A 16,353-nucleotide genomic window follows, 5' to 3' on the forward strand; every position below is an offset into this window, starting at 1 on the left:
TTTAATTATTAAAAAAAGTTTTTTAATTATTAAAAAAAATAATAAAATTTTAAAATTAAAAAAATAAGAAATGAACATTAAAAAATTAGGAATTTAATAAAAAATTTAAAAAGAAATGCCACGCGGAATATAAAATAGAATTTTTTTAACGTAAAAGTAGCTATAACTCGGAAACGACTTATTTCCGGATCTATGTTTATATAGCCTTTTTTCCTTCTTTTGGGATTCTGAATCAAGTTCCGAAATATTTGTCGCGATTATCCGCACACTTATACATACATACACACACACATATATATATATATATATATATATATATATATATATATATATATGTATATATATATATACATATGTATACACACATAAATATACAATGTGAATCATAATGGTTGTCTCAACATACTAACTGCAATTGTAATTATTCATCCTGAATGTGTGTACATGTATACACACATACAGACTAAGTCTCAAAATTGCAGTTGGAAAGTCATCTTTTATGACAAAACGTTGAGACAACCATTAAAATTCACCCTGCATATAAATTCTTTTTATACTCGATGTAAAAATAAGCATCTATTTATATTATAGCAATTTATACTATAAATAAATATTCCATTATTACTGTCTTTTATATTACAAAAAAATATAATATAATTCCGTACGTTGTGTTTTTATTCTCCTTTCCTGGATATATAAATTACCTTACTTGCGCAACGTAAAATAATAGTTAAAGAATGTTTAACCGTAAATGTATGTTTTTTCATTAACAAAAATATTTATAAAGACGATAACTGAGAATTTGTATGATAACAGTTTACGCTAATAATTTATGTATTCCTTATATTATACAATAGATGGCATGACGATTCACTTTATTCGAATTTAACAAAGAAAGTTATCTACAAATGGTATTCTCAAATATTAAAACAATTAAATTTTATAGTTTGAAAATTGTAAAAAATTCTTATTTTATAAGATTTTACACAATAATAATAAACATAAATAAGATATTTTTATGTTACACATTTAATAATAATTTATCATTACTTAATGTTGCTATTGTTTTACAAGAAGATAAAGAATTAACTTTATTTAGTATTAACATGCACTTTATACCCCGTTATTCAATTGTGAAAAAACAAAAATGTAGAAATTGTGCAAATTTACTTACCACGCATTACAATGTCACGCGACTAAGAGATTTCAACGTGCGCATGTGCATCGATTCTCGCGCGTTTTCAGCAACGCATAGACTTGAAATCATATGGCATCATAGCATAGAATTCATTGCAAACTGTGATCTTTTTTTAAATTTTTATGGTGTTTTCGCTTAATAAAATATTTTAACACGTAGATACGTACGTCGATTTCAATTTGTTAACCTTATGTCTGCCTCTGTTTTGACTTTTCCTCAATTGTTTCCTTGTATTATTACTCATAACAGCGTGCGTGTAGAAACATGTAAATGTATGTGAATGCTCACGGTGTATTGAGCTCGGGTTTGTTTGCTAAACCTAAATGACTGTGCAACTCAGTCCTCCCTGCTGGTAACATCCGAATTGTCAATGTTTATCGATTAACTGTTTAACGAGTGACGAGGATGAAAATCACGTGTGCCCGGTGATGCGCCGATATCTTTGCGAGAAACCAGGCGCTTTCTAAGCGCGACCCGAGCACCGAGCGGTTCCTGTTTCAGTGATTAATGACGACGCGAGAAATCCTCCCTCGTCGGACCACCGGGTTTGCGCGCGAGCCCATCTGTCGAAGACGATATTAATGGATTCGTCCTAGTGAAACGTAGCTTCGTATCTTGCATCCAATTAGCGATGCGGTCTGTCGTGAGTGCGGAGAGAGCGCGCGGAAGGCTTGACAAATTCTCGTGAAATAACGGCGCATGTTCGCGGATTAACGGCGCGCGTGTCTATATCGTCGCCTCTGGCATTTGAAACATAGTTAAGCTGATATTTCGCGGTGATAACCGTTACCGTTTGTCTTTGCCTCGGACAGTATCGTCGAACGAAATGGATTCGTCTCGTTCGTTCTTACGGAAACATATCAGACAGTGTATAACATAAATATAAAAAAAAACTCATCGAATTTTTATTGTTCTTTGTAATCTTAATACATATAGTTACAAATACATATAATTACAATCTACTAAAATAAATTTGTAAAGTTATATAGCATTAAACAGATATAATTTTCTTTTCACAAAGTAATTTTGTATATACGAAGACTCTTAGTTCTTATCTAAAACTTGTTGGGAAAGCTTTTTGAGTTTTTCATGTTTTTCAGAACTATAATTGTTTGCTTGAGCGATTTTATAACAAACTATTTTATTTAGTATTTGTCTTATAAATCTCCACTTCATGGCATAGCGAAATATAAAACTAAAAATATAAAAAGAAATTATTACAAATATTACGGACATAAACTTAAATAAGAGTATGAATATAGATACTTAAAAACACTTTTTTTATTATACTTTAATCTTTTTATGTACTAGAAATTAGATTTGATATAATGCGTTGCAATAACTTTCCGCATAATTTTTTAAACATTTTAATCTGTATAATATTATAATAAGAAAATTATATTTTAGTTCTCATAACATTATAAATCTCAATATAAAATCCTTGAAGTAAGTAATAAAAATTATTCAACTTATTTACTAATTAATTAAATGTAATTTCGGATAAAATACTTGATATTTGGTTATTTATCAGTTATGAAAAATTATGTAAACTTCACTAGTAAAAGAGTCTTGTTGCATTATTTAGAAATTTAAGATTCAACCAATACGTTTTTTTAAAAACGGACGAACCAAAAATCTTGTTAAAGGAATTATAGTAAAATCTATCAAACCAGAGTACTATTATAATAACCAGAAATTCTACTTGATTTCACCAGAAATACTCAATCATACAAGTTTTGTTAATGTAACCAGATCATTTTTTTCAGTGTGTAAATTTTGTTTTGTTAGTGACATTAGCTTCTCGACTTTTAACAGTTATCAAAGATACATTATATTTATTCTAATTTGATACTCACCGTTGAAACATAAGTTGAAACCGTTCAATATAAGTGAGATTACTCCTCAAACGTGGCATATCGATCATCAGTAACTCAGTTAAAAACACTAGTAAAGTTTTGAATGTAAAGAAACTACCTTGATATCTTGCACCTTCTACAGCACATCTTAACATATGTTCCCAATCGGGAGTTACTTGCCGGAAGTAATGTTTTACCCAAACTTCAATAAAGTCGCGCGATCTTTGCTTCACTTCCTCTAAACTACCGCGGCAGAAATTGTATCTGGAACATTTATGTATTTTTATCAAACATAGAAAAATTTCAATGACAAATTTATTAAAAAAAACGCTTTAAAATTACAAGAAAAATAAAAAAATTATCATTATCGATCATATTCATTACGACAAACAATCTTATTAATGTTGTAGATTTAATAAATGACGCGAATGAATTTATATATAATACTGATATTTACTGGTCTTCTACGCCAAGAAGATACCCTATAGCTTGCCATGTGTGGCAAAAAGCATCCAGATCTTCATCGCTGGCATAAATTCCGAATTCTTCAGAATATAGAATTGCCATCCCGATAAAAGCGAATTGCGTCGCTGCCATATCAGCTTGATTCAAGCCCTTCGGTGTTACTAATAGGTGGACACATCCTTTCTCAACTGTCGGATATGGACAGGAAGCAAAGTCTTGTAAAATTATGTGTCTGTCCGGACACAATGGTCTCTCAATTTTACAGGCCGCATCGATCTTCTTGTTTTCGTACTCGCACATTTTTGTTCGTACGGCGCGATGCATTTTACGCACAGTTTGTATATCTTTAAACGCTTTTGTGCCCACAGTCCATGGATCTTCCATCATCCAATTATTTATACGATTATTCGTAGACAAGTACCTTCAATCATAACCGGATATTTGTTAGTAAATGTTTAACTTATATGATGCAAATGTTAGATGCAGCAATAGAATCAGAGAGAGAAAAAGAAAAAAATTCAACTATTACTTTACAATTTTCCAAACTTGCAAAATGATGTTCTTAAGAATAAAATGTGAAATATGTAGATATACAAAAATTTTTTGTACTTAATCTTAATAAGATTAATATCTGTTAATTAATACAAATTTTAAAGATGTGTGAATATTATATACTTGATCTTTTATTTGCATTATTTGCATTTCACATTTTGAATCAAATTAAAATTTGATAATTTTATATAATTTTTGTCAGTATAACCCAGATAGTATACTAACACTATTTGTCGTCGTTTTGACGTCAAAATGTCGGCAAAGATATAATTTTGATATTTGAAATAACGACAAATAACATTAGCTTGCTATCTGGGAATGTTTGCAGAGCACTGTACATGTATTATGCATATATAAACTTTCTTTCTCCATTATTTTATATAGTGCTATATAACGTGTATTTTTTTATTAATTATTTTATAATGCTATGAAACGGTAACCATGTAAATTCACAATCAAGGAAAGTATTATTTGCAAAGCTATGCAATTTTTTTATTTACCCTTCTTTAGATGTCAATTGATAAATCCAGTTTTTGCGAACAACGTAAGACTTTTCTCAAAGAAGTTGAAAGTAAATCATGCGAAAAAAATAATGTATTTCAAGAAATATGATATAAATACTTTATTTAAATCGCACAAATACAAATGTAAAATATTATAAAATTGATTTTCATGTTTCACGATTAAACTGCTCTATATTTTAAAACTAGTTTTAAATGAGTTCTCCTAAGCAGAAATGCGTTTATAAATATGGAGAGGTAAGAGATTTTGCTAAAATTATCAAATACCTTTTAAACGCTAAATACGGCGTATGAGATTTTTGGTTGAGAATCAACGGTTTAAGTCCATCTTCAAAAGTAAATAAGCCAAAAAGCGACACTATATTAGCAAAAAGCAACGAGAAAATGTGATCTCGTGCAAACTTTTGGCCTCTCTGGAACTTTTTCATGTCTAACCAGAAAGGCTTGTCCAATGAACGTCGACCGCAATCTCCCCGATAGAAGGCAGCCGGTATAAAAAATAATAAAGAATCTGGTACTCCCACAAAATATTTTTTCAAGTTAGTCATAATGTACTCATATTGTTTTTTAGTAGTCCATTCATCATAATCTTTTGGTTTTGCAGGATTCTGATCAATAATATGCTTTATACTTTTTACACATTCTTTGATGTATTGATCAGCATTCTTCGCCTCTAGAAGTTCATAATATTCAATGTCGCTTTGATTTTTTGGACTTAATGTGATCCTCGTATCATTGTGGATATTGTGTTTTACGCAATCCGCATTGTTATCATTGATCAATTTTATTTGTGTTTGTTCTATCATTTCAAATCATTTTTTTGTTCCATTTTTTTAGTAATGAGAATTGATTCAATTGCTTCGGATAAACTGTTCTGCAATATAAAGTCACATTAATGTAATATATATAAAATATAAGAATGGAAAAATTTTCAAGCGCACTAATCTTTTATGCTAACAAGAAAAATTCAGCAATCGTGCATTACCAATTTTAATAAAATTTTAAGAGTGTATAGTATTCACTCAAATATTCGTTTCAGTAAAGGCGGAAGTTGCAATATTCAAGCATGTTTTTGTGCATTAAAAATTTTTTGAAAATACAAATACTACCACTTGGGTTTTATAGAAAAAGTATATTTTCTTTATAACAGGCGCACTTTAAAGATTTCATACATTTTTTTGAACAAACGTATATCATTTTTATTAGATTACACAATTTCAAGATATTTATTTTAAATAAATACCACTTCGTTTTGAATAAGAGATTTTGTAGAAAATATTAATACATATCATTTTGATTAAAAAAATAAAGACTTTTAGGCGCACGCGCACAAAAACAGGCGCCTTTTTTTACCTTTGTTTTGAAAAGGTAATTTTGTACTGTATTTATTACTTAAGAAGCGATTTATAAAAATGTGACACTGCTTAATAGATAAAAGAGAAAACAGAGTTACCATCTAAAAAATAAATTTAAAAAATTTTTTTAATATTTAATTAATTATTAAAATTACACAGATAAATAAATGTAAATAAATAAACAACTATTCAAAATTCAACTAATATACACTACTCAAAAAAAAATAGGGAACACTTTCCAGACACCAAAAATTAGGCTATTTTCAAATGACTGTAACTCGGTGAAAAATCATCGTAGGTAAAAAATAAAAAAAGCATTTTGAAGCTTGAAGATCGAGCTTTAACGTTTTACTAGCAGATTTTCCAAATTCTTTTAACTTCCATGTCTTACGCAGTAAAAAAGCACACCTTGTTTTGTTCATTAAAATTTTGTATTTTTGACACTTTGCAGATCGACCAACAAATTTTTTTCGAATAATTTAAGTAAAATTTCATAAACTACAACATTTTACCTACAAAATGCTTTTTTAAAAATTTCTCTACGATTTTTTTTGACCGAGTTACGCAACTTTGAAGCTAAACCTGCATTTTTTACAAATGATATCCGTACTCCGTGAAAAATCATCGTAGACAAAAAATCAAAAAACCATTTTAAAGCCCGAAGTTTCAGCTTTAACATGCTATTAATGGTTTTCAAAAATTTTCTCAATTTCTTAGTACTATGCCCCAAAAAAGATACACTGTTTTTTCCTTGAAATTACGTATTTTTAATAGCCTGTAGCTCAATAAAAAATTTTTTCTCGACAAATCTAATGCAAGTGCCATAAAGAATGACATTTTGTCTATAAAATGCTTTTTTTAAAATTTTTTCTACGATTTTTTTTTGACCGAGTTACAAGACTTCGAAGAAACACATTTTTTACAGTACATTTTTTTGAAAAATGACGTCTACCGCCGACATTAGCATTACCTAATGTGCACCACGTGGAGGTTGCCGGTCGGATTTTTGCACATCGTGTGTGTGTGTGTGTGTGTGTGTGTGTGTGTGTGTGTATCACAGCAGAGATAAGGACTCCACAGTTCGTCACTTCTGCGGTATTTAATGACTCCAAACCCTCTCTGCTGTGTCTGTGTATGTGTGTATGAGTGTTCAATAGTGTGTATTTCCTCCTCTCTGATCAATTACTGCTTGCAAGGATTCTCGCATATTTATACATCTTGCAATACGATCTTGCGGAATGTTGTGCCAAATTTTCGTTAAAATTTCTCCCAATTCTTCTAAATTTTGCGGCTGTTCTTCGCGACGCCTTAATCGTCGTTCCATTTTATCCCTAATGTGCTTGATTGGATTTAAGTCCGTGCTATTGGCGAAATGATTTAACAGTCTAGTTGCATGTCGTTCAAAAAAACGTCGCGTTATATTCGCAGTATGAGGTCGAGCGTTGTCCTGCATGAAAATAAAGTTCCGACAGGTTCAATTTAATTGCAAAACGTGTGGTCGTAGAATATCGTTAATATAACGAACACCCGTCATTGCCGGAGGTGGCAGGATCACTAGATCACTTTGTTTTGTAAGTGATGTACACCCTCCCCCTCCATCGCGGAACCGCCGTTGTAAGATCGTACTGGCATAACGCAATGTCGATCATAGCGTTTATTTCGTCGACGCCAAGAACGACGATTAAGGCGTCGCGAAGAACAGCCGCAAAATTTAGAAGAATTGGGAGAAATTTTAACGAAAATTTGGCACAACATTCCGCAAGATCGTATTGCAAGATGTATAAATATGCGAGAACGCTTGCAAGCGTTGCAAGGAAATACACACTATTAAACACTCATGCGCGCGCGCGCATACACACACACACAGCAGAAAGGGTTTGGAATCATTAAATATCGCAGAAGTCACGAACTGTGGGGTCCTTACCTCTGCTGTGATCACACACCCACCCCACCACCACACCCCACCCACCCACCGACACGACACGCACGCACACCACACACACACACACACACACACGATGTGCAAAAATCCGACCGGTAACCTCCACGTGGTGCACATTAATGCTAATGTCGGCGGTAGATTTACGTCATTTTTCAAAAAAATGTACTGTAAAAAATGTGTTTCTTCGAAGTCTTGTAACTCGGTCAAAAAAAATCGTAGAAAAAATTTTAAAAAAAGCATTTTATAGACAAAATGTCATTCTTTATGGCACTTGCATTGGATTTGTCGAGAAAAAATTTTTTATTGAGCTACAGGCTATTAAAAATATGTAATTTCAAGGAAAAAACAGTGTATCTTTTTTGGGGCATAGTACTAAGAAATTGAAAAAATATTGGAAAATTATTGATGACATGTTAAAGCTGAAACTTCGAGCTTTAAAATAGTTTTTTAATTTTTTGTCTACGATGATTTTTCACGGAGTACGGATATCATTTGTAAAAAATGCAGGTTTAGCTTCAAAGTTGCGTAACTCGGTCAAAAAAAGTCGTAAAGAAATTAAAAAAAAACATTTTGTAGGCAAAATGTTGTAGTTTATGAAGCTTTACTTGAATTATTCGAAAAAAATTTGTTGGTCGAGCTGCAAAGTGTCAAAAATACAAAATTTTAAGGAACAAAACAGGCTTTTTTACTGCATAAGACAAGGAAATTAAAAGAATTTTGAAAATCTGCTGATAGAGCCTTAAAGTTGGATCTTCAAGCTTCAAAATGCTTTTTTTATTTTTTATCTACGATGATTTTTCACCGAGTTACAGTCATTTGAAAATAGCCTAATTTTTGGTGTCTGAAAAGTGTTCCCTATTTTTTTTTGAGTAGTGTAGATAATTACGAAAATAATTATCGAGATAATTATTAATACCAAAAAGGAAATTTTGTTCTAATGCTCAATGTGTTTCACTTCTTTAGTTACATTAAAATTTCTGTTTTAATATTAACAAAGCAATGATAATATAAATTAAAATAATGTTAAATTACAATTTTCTACAATTATTTTTTAGATAAATAAGCAAATCGACAAGTAAGTTGTAGAGAAATTTTCGCCTGCTTCTGTAGAAATAACCATCATTGAAGAAGAAATAAATGATCCGGAGAACTTCAACTGCTAAGGTTGAGGTTAATATTATTTGTCCCATATGTACAAAAAAAAAAACAAAGGCCCATAAACTCGAAAACAAGATAAACGGAAAACAAGAAAAAATGAGATAGGTAAAATCAAATTTTGACAGGCACATCAAATCCCATTGCGGACAGTTCGAAGCAAGTTAAAAGCAAGCTTCTTGAGAACTTCGTTTTGCGTTCTGTCAAGGAAAATCATCTTGAAGACGATAAATCGACAAATTCTGTTATGGATTCTGTGAGTTCAGGGGAATAACTTCCTGGAGTAGTTAGGCGGATATTGCTCTAGAAAAACATCATCATGCGCCAGTAGCTTTAAAAACAAAACTTTAAACAAAATTATAAAACGTAAGGATAAAAGATCTCGATTATATAAAAGACAGAGGTTATGCTATAAGTCCATTATAAAAAATTAAACCCAATTACCGCAATTTTTTAAAATTTTAAACAAAATTGACCTAATTTTCCAAAAAAATACAGAGTTAAAGGAATGTTTAGAGAATGCTTTATTAATTAGAGAAGAAAACTTGGGAAAAAATGTTAGACAAAATTATGACAAAAAAAACACTTTTTTATTATAAACATTAATTAATTCTACTAAAAAGAATGTAAACACGTCAAACTCTAGTTCTAGGTACAATGAGACTCTCAAATTATTTTCAACATATATATTTATGCTTGGAGGTAGATTATTATACGAAACACTATATAAGAATCTTCCATTACCTTCTCCTACGTCTATAGGCAGATATTTGCAAAAGAATGGGGAAAAAATTGTTGAAGGAAAATTACGTTGCGATCAACTGAAATCTTACCTACGTGAAAGAAACTTGCCTCTTACTGTATGGATCTCGGAACATGCTACAAGAATAACTGGTAAAATTCAATATGATCCCTCTACAAATCAATTAATAGGACTAGTTTTACCATTTAATAAGTATGGAATGCCTATATCGTATTTATTTTTGGCCAGATCAGCCAAGAAAATCGAACATCACTTCAATGAAGGAAAAACTGCCTCATTAGTTTATGTTATTATGGCACAACCCATCGCAGAACATACTACTCCATTTTGTCTTTCATTATTTGGCACTGATAATAAGTTTACCGTACAAGATGTTATCACACGCTGGAAATTTATTCGTAAAAAACTAGCTAAACTTGAAATAAATGTACTAAGATTTTTGTCAGATGGAGATCCTCGTTTATTAAAAGCAATGCGCACGGAAATACATTTAGGACTTTCACAGGTGTGTAGTACCTCGAACTCGAGTTTGACGTCAAATTGGACGTGGTTTAATGCTATATATACTGACAATAGTTTTGTACAAGATACCATACACATAGCTACAAAACTTAGAAATAGGTTAGTGAAACCCTCTATTCTATTACCGTTAGGAAACAAACTTATTTCTGTAGGGAGACCGGTTTTTTATATAATAATCTATTCGTACAATAGAAAGAAATGAAAAGGGGGAGGGATGGAAAGTATTTCTGGATAACACTCTCGGTATTACTGAGCTGTCGGATTTTTAAGCAGAATTCCTTTTACTTTTAGTTAAAAACATTGCATTTGCAAGAGAAATGCAATGTCACGCGGAGAATATTATACTAATATTTGATTCAAAATTTTATAATTAGAAACTTAGTATATTAATCAAAAAATTTGTTAGTTGATGGGTATTATAATAATATTGCTCACTCATTTGATTAATTCTTAGATGATCATTGTAGCCTCACTCAAGTTGTACTATTTTTGTATTTTAACTGAAAAATCTTATTATGCCAATTCATAGCGTAATATCTTGAACTTTAAATATCGCTGTCAATTACAATATTAAATATCATTACTCCTTCACAATTTTATAAAGTTAAAATCACGTCATTTATTACAAATATATATATATATATATATATGTATGTATGTATGTATGTATATATATTGCTCAACACTACAAAACGCGTAATCAGTACAAAATTATCTTTTCAAAAAAAAACAATAAAAAAATTTAGAAAATTATTATCATGACTTACAATATTATTTAAATATTAAAGAAACTTGATCTTTTATAGTGACCGAAGAACTTCCTCGACGTCGGCATTGCAGATTATTTTTCGAGGGAGACCAGGCTATCGCTCTTTGTCCAACGCATAGATCTGTCTTTGTTTTTCGATTATTTCGCCATCTGCGAAAAGACCTATCAACTACAGCCACTGCTCTTCTTGCCATCGTTTACGTGCGCTAAGCAAAAGTTGGACACGTACAGCTGTTCACCTATTAAACTTTTTTGTTAGGTTGTTGACTGAAACGATACACAGTCAGTGCTGTTTATTAGAGTTTTCTGAAGTCCGCCCTGGTCTCATTTTATACATACGAGCTACAGAACGTTAGTAAATAACAAAAATTAACCTTGGTTGACAGATCCATGAGTCGAAAATAAATGAATTTTTAACTTTTTGATCGATTTTCTCATAAAATTTACCAGAGCAGACTTTGTTTTGGTGCGTACTTTTATTTTGCAAAAGGATTTTGTGATCTGTAAAGCCAATTCGAAAATTAATGAACACTGTAATGGTCGGTAATTCCCATAAAAAAATTTAGAAAATTATTATCATGACTTACAATATTATTTAAATATTAAAGAAACTTGATCTTTTAAGTTACTTCGTAATAATTACTTTTATAACACATATCTTAGAAGTGTTACATTTATCGCATTTTTTCTTATGTAAATAACTTTCATTGTTGTTCTCTTATCTAGTAGCGCCAAGTTTTTGTAATTAAAAAATTTTTTATTTCAATAAAATTTTATATTTCTATTTTCTCTTTGATTTTTTGAGATTAAATATTATATATTCCATTGAAACTTTTTAAAATAAGATACATCCATTTAAGTTAAAACAGATTTTTTTTATTAGAAATACAGTTAAAAGTAGTACAGCAGTTATTTCAAAAAGCAATATATTCTCCTTGTAATTGGCGCAATTTAAAGAGTTTATACATTTTTTTGGAAAAAAACATTTAGATTGGATTAAATTTAAGATATTTATTTTTAAATAAATAGCATTTAGGTTGGAATAGGAAGATTTTTCAATGATTGTGATTCACAGAGATATTTAAAGTTCAAGATATTACAACATGGGTTGGCATAGTAAGATTTTTTAGTTAAAATACAAAGATAATATTACTTGGGTTTTGCATAAAAAATAAAAATGTTTAGGCACCTTTTTTTGTTATTTACAGTGAAATATAACAAAACTACATATGAATTATTTCTAGAAATTACTAACATGTTATAATACTAAATATGAAACAATGTCTTAACAAGTGTCTGTTAAACGAACATGAATTATATATAATTCTGAATAAAAGAAGAATTGAGCGCATAAATAGATAATGTAAATATTTAACCCGGTGACCAATATAAAGTTACAGCACACCGTAAAGTTTTTATGCTAAAATTAATTATAACCGAGTACCTAAAAAAAAAAAAAAAAAAAAACAGTTTACGAGCTTAGAACGAGTACGAGAATTCGGCACGACACGCGTAACAGCACCGCTTTCAAAGTGATAACACACAGTTACGTTATAATATTGGTATGGTGATGTAATTTGAAGCAATTTTATCTGATAACATTGACCTGCACGATACTGTTGTAGTCTTATTTGTTAGCTCAATTATGTCAACAGGTGAAGGTATTAATTACAAATCTTTGTTAACGACACGTGTCTGGTTTATTGTTCGTCGTGCTCACATATAATGCTGCCAACCTTCCTCCATCGCCGCGCACGTTTCTTAATCCTTAAGACTAATTTCCACTACAGATACCAGTACGATATCAAAACTATTGAAAATCAGCGTGCTTTAGTCGTATTTTTGCATGTTTGGCTATCTGGGTATGATTTAAAAAATTCAGTAGAAATTGAATAAGAGACAAAAAGAGAGAGAGAGAGAGAGAGAAAGATGAAAAAGTAAAGTTGACTTACTACAATTTAGCAGGAATCGAAGTTCCTTGGGGTCTTCCTTTGAATCGCTGTAGAGTGCACATCAAACGGTGGAATTTTGCGATTCGCTTTGGCCTATTTATACGCCTGTTTTTGAATAATTAAGGAGCATTGTAGTAGAACAAACGTCCTTCATCCCTTACCATAAAAAAAATTCGGCGATAAAAGTGGTAAATCTTCTTTAATATCGACATATACTTAAAAAAGATCTTAAAAAAAATTGTTTACGTTGACGATGCATTTATTAGAATAACATCGCTGAAAATATGCGAAATTTGATTGCGTAATTTCATCAATTTGTATTCGGCGATGCCTTGAGTCGTCCGTTGATGTCGGTTTCGGTCATAAAGATAAGCGCTAAGCCCCGATTGTCTAACTTTGCATAACTTCCCGATTCAAGTTCTCAAATAGAAATGGTTGTATTTTGATGACTCTAGATAGCATTATACTCGAATATCTGAGGTTATCTACTGAATTTTATAGTAATATTAAAATATTATGATTTTTATTTATTAAAGATTGTGAAAATTACAATTTCCGATGCATTCCAATTTCCGTCCAACGTTACATTAACCTACATTCATCTATTATTTATAAGAAATTAATATTGGCAGTATAAATTGAATCTAGTACGGAAAAATGGGACAGGATGCATTTTTCTATACGAGGTTTCTATATTATGAAATTTTCATCCGAGTTGCTTGTGTTCATTGCACGAATCGAGTTTCAGTAATTTTTTTTCGGATCCAGAATTTGAACCGATTTCTAGCATCATACGATATACACAAGAAAATGTTCATAGTGCAATTCTATTCTTTTCTCGATATTTTAATCACGATAATATTATTACCGCATAGCTGCCGCTCCCATGTTTTGATTGTGTCGCCGAAACGTCACCGACAGGAACCAGTTTTTTTAAAAAACTCTGCAATTTGTCTCGAGGATACAATCAATATAATGACGCTCACTCAAAGAATGCGAAAAGATTTAAATATATGTATATTGTGTATGCAACTCCTCTTTATTTGCAAATTTTGTAGCTTTAATATTTCGAACACAGCAAGATTATTCATTGTCCTTTAGCTCTCTCTCCCTCTCCCTCTCCCTCATCTCTCTCTCTCTCTCTCTCTCTCTCTCTCTCTCTCTCTCGCTCTCTCTCTCTCTCTATTGGAATGAAAGAATCCTGAGTTTAAATCCCAGCTTCTTTAATTTTCTGCCGTTTATCATTTCTGCTGCTTTAATTTTAGTCGCCTAATATTTTTAATAAAAATTTCTGAGCACTTGACAGATTTCAAGTAAATAAATCTTGCAAATACTTACCAGTCTTGTTTTTGGACAATTGTTCCTCAACAGTAGCACAAGCTAATCTCTTTATGTCATTGTTGCTACATAGTTTTTCTAATTCGTTACACAAAAAAAATTTGCCTGAACTATTGAGCTCTTTATCGTCGAGCTCATCGTTCTCCTCAAATAATCCAAAACGTTCTCTTCTTCCATAATTTCTTTTTTTCTTGTTACGAATAAAAAAGAAAGTATTTCTTAGTTATGAAACTATAAAATGTACGAACAATATGTTATTTAACATCAGCATATTGTGCTGCTGACTGATTAACAACATAAGGTTGTAATGCACAAAAAATGAAAATAATTTATTTCACTTGCAATCTTATTTACGTTCATTTAAAGAAATGAGCTCTTATAACCTGAACGACTTTAGTTACGGCCGTTACGGCTCTTGTAAAGTTGTAAACACGTTCCTTATGTCGCGATCATTGTAGAATGAGCTTTAATCTTAATAAAATAAATGTTTATTTATATTATATTAAATTATGAGTATTAAGTACTCTTTTTACTTTAATAACAAATATTATGTAATGTATTATGTAAAACAGAAAACAAATATTATGAAAAATATAATTCTGCCTGCTTGTTTTACATAAGAAGAATATGTGTAAATTTAGAATTTAAAATATTCTCGTCAAGAATACAAAAAAAAAGAGAGTATATATGTATATTGTTTACAATTGACTAAAATTAATTTTGTAAATAACCGAAATTTATGTGCAAGATTTGAATTATAATGTAACTTAATTGTTCTCTAACTATACCTTCAAATAAAATCTCTTTGATAAAAAAAAGATTATAGATACTGTTCGCGATTATGTCGCGCAGGAATCAACGCGCGAACAAAAATGCCAAAAATCACTTGTCAGAGTGAGTGCGCGGACGACGTGCGAAGGTAGAAACTAGACACGAGCATCGAAATACGCGACGGCACAATCATGCGCAAATTTTCATAATTAATTTAAAAATATTTTTTTAAATTAAGGATGTATTATATTTTTACCAATATGTTAATATTTATATTTTAAAAAATTCTGTATAAAATACGTATAAAAGTTGTAATTATAACAATCTATTTTTACTAAACAATACATTTTTATCGTTTATTTACTTTATTTAATATTGTTTTTTTATTGCTTTAATATTAACATTTGAAAAATGATGAGAAATAATAAATAATCTCAATTTTTTGTACAAATATTTTAAATAAATCGTTCGACTCTTACTAAAATATCTTATTCAAGATGATTTATGCACAATTTCCAAACTTAGTTTTATAAGTTAACAAATAAGTAAATAAGTTTTGTTTTATTTCATTATAGAACAACTAATTTCTGCAACAAAATAACAATGAAACTTTGCATAAATTATCTTAAACATTTAAAATTCATGTATAAAATAGTTTAAATTTTTATTATTATTTCTTAAAACATGTTCCTTAGAGCACATTTTTTTATCATCTCTTATTAAAATAACTTTTGATTTAGGTAGAAAATCGCTAATAAATCTTTTGTATTACTTTTAAAGTCAATATATAACAATCTGTAATTTCTTCTTAATTTTCTTATAATTTTTTATTTTGAAAATAAATGTAATACATCTTTAAAAATTTGATGAATCTAAAAATATAGTTGCTAGTATTAATATACAGTAATATTGTTTTTTATTATTAAAAAAGCGATGCTAAAAAGAATACTCTACAGATTTTAAAGAAAGAGTAATTCATACTTAGGTAGATGAAAAGACACAAGCGAACGTTATCCGTGATCTTTTCTACACACATACAAGCGCATACACGTGCATAAATTGTAGGCGGCTTAGAAGTGTTGATAAGACTGATATGGCGCATAACGCGCCCATAAACGGCATATAAAAGTATGAATGGGACATTCTTCTTGTACTGATAATGTTGAGAGGAAAACGTTTCTGTATAGGCTCGTC

The 16,353-nt window shown here is 30.3% G+C and overlaps 1 non-coding gene across 4 annotated transcripts in view; it reads right to left on the bottom strand.

The window, feature by feature from the left end:
* Positions 1 to 1,308: 1,308 nt before the first annotated feature.
* Positions 1,309 to 16,353, bottom strand: part of LOC105193562 — a 77,528-nt gene continuing 62,483 nt past the window's right edge. For 2 of the 4 annotated variants that reach the window (XR_005575703.1, XR_005575704.1), the window contains exons 3-6: positions 4,860 to 5,466; positions 3,512 to 3,940; positions 3,055 to 3,318; positions 1,309 to 2,393 (exon numbers count right to left, since the gene is read on the bottom strand). This is a non-coding gene — a transcript (uncharacterized LOC105193562). Of the gene's footprint in view, positions 2,394 to 3,054; positions 3,319 to 3,511; positions 3,941 to 4,859; positions 5,467 to 12,818; positions 12,957 to 13,050; positions 14,810 to 16,353 lie in introns of those variants that run through there. The other 2 variants (XR_005575702.1, XR_005575705.1) reach the window with 2 other exon arrangements.

This window comes from Solenopsis invicta, chromosome 10 (assembly GCF_016802725.1).
Source record: "Solenopsis invicta isolate M01_SB chromosome 10, UNIL_Sinv_3.0, whole genome shotgun sequence".
NCBI classification, from domain to species: Eukaryota; Metazoa; Arthropoda; class Insecta; order Hymenoptera; family Formicidae; genus Solenopsis; species Solenopsis invicta.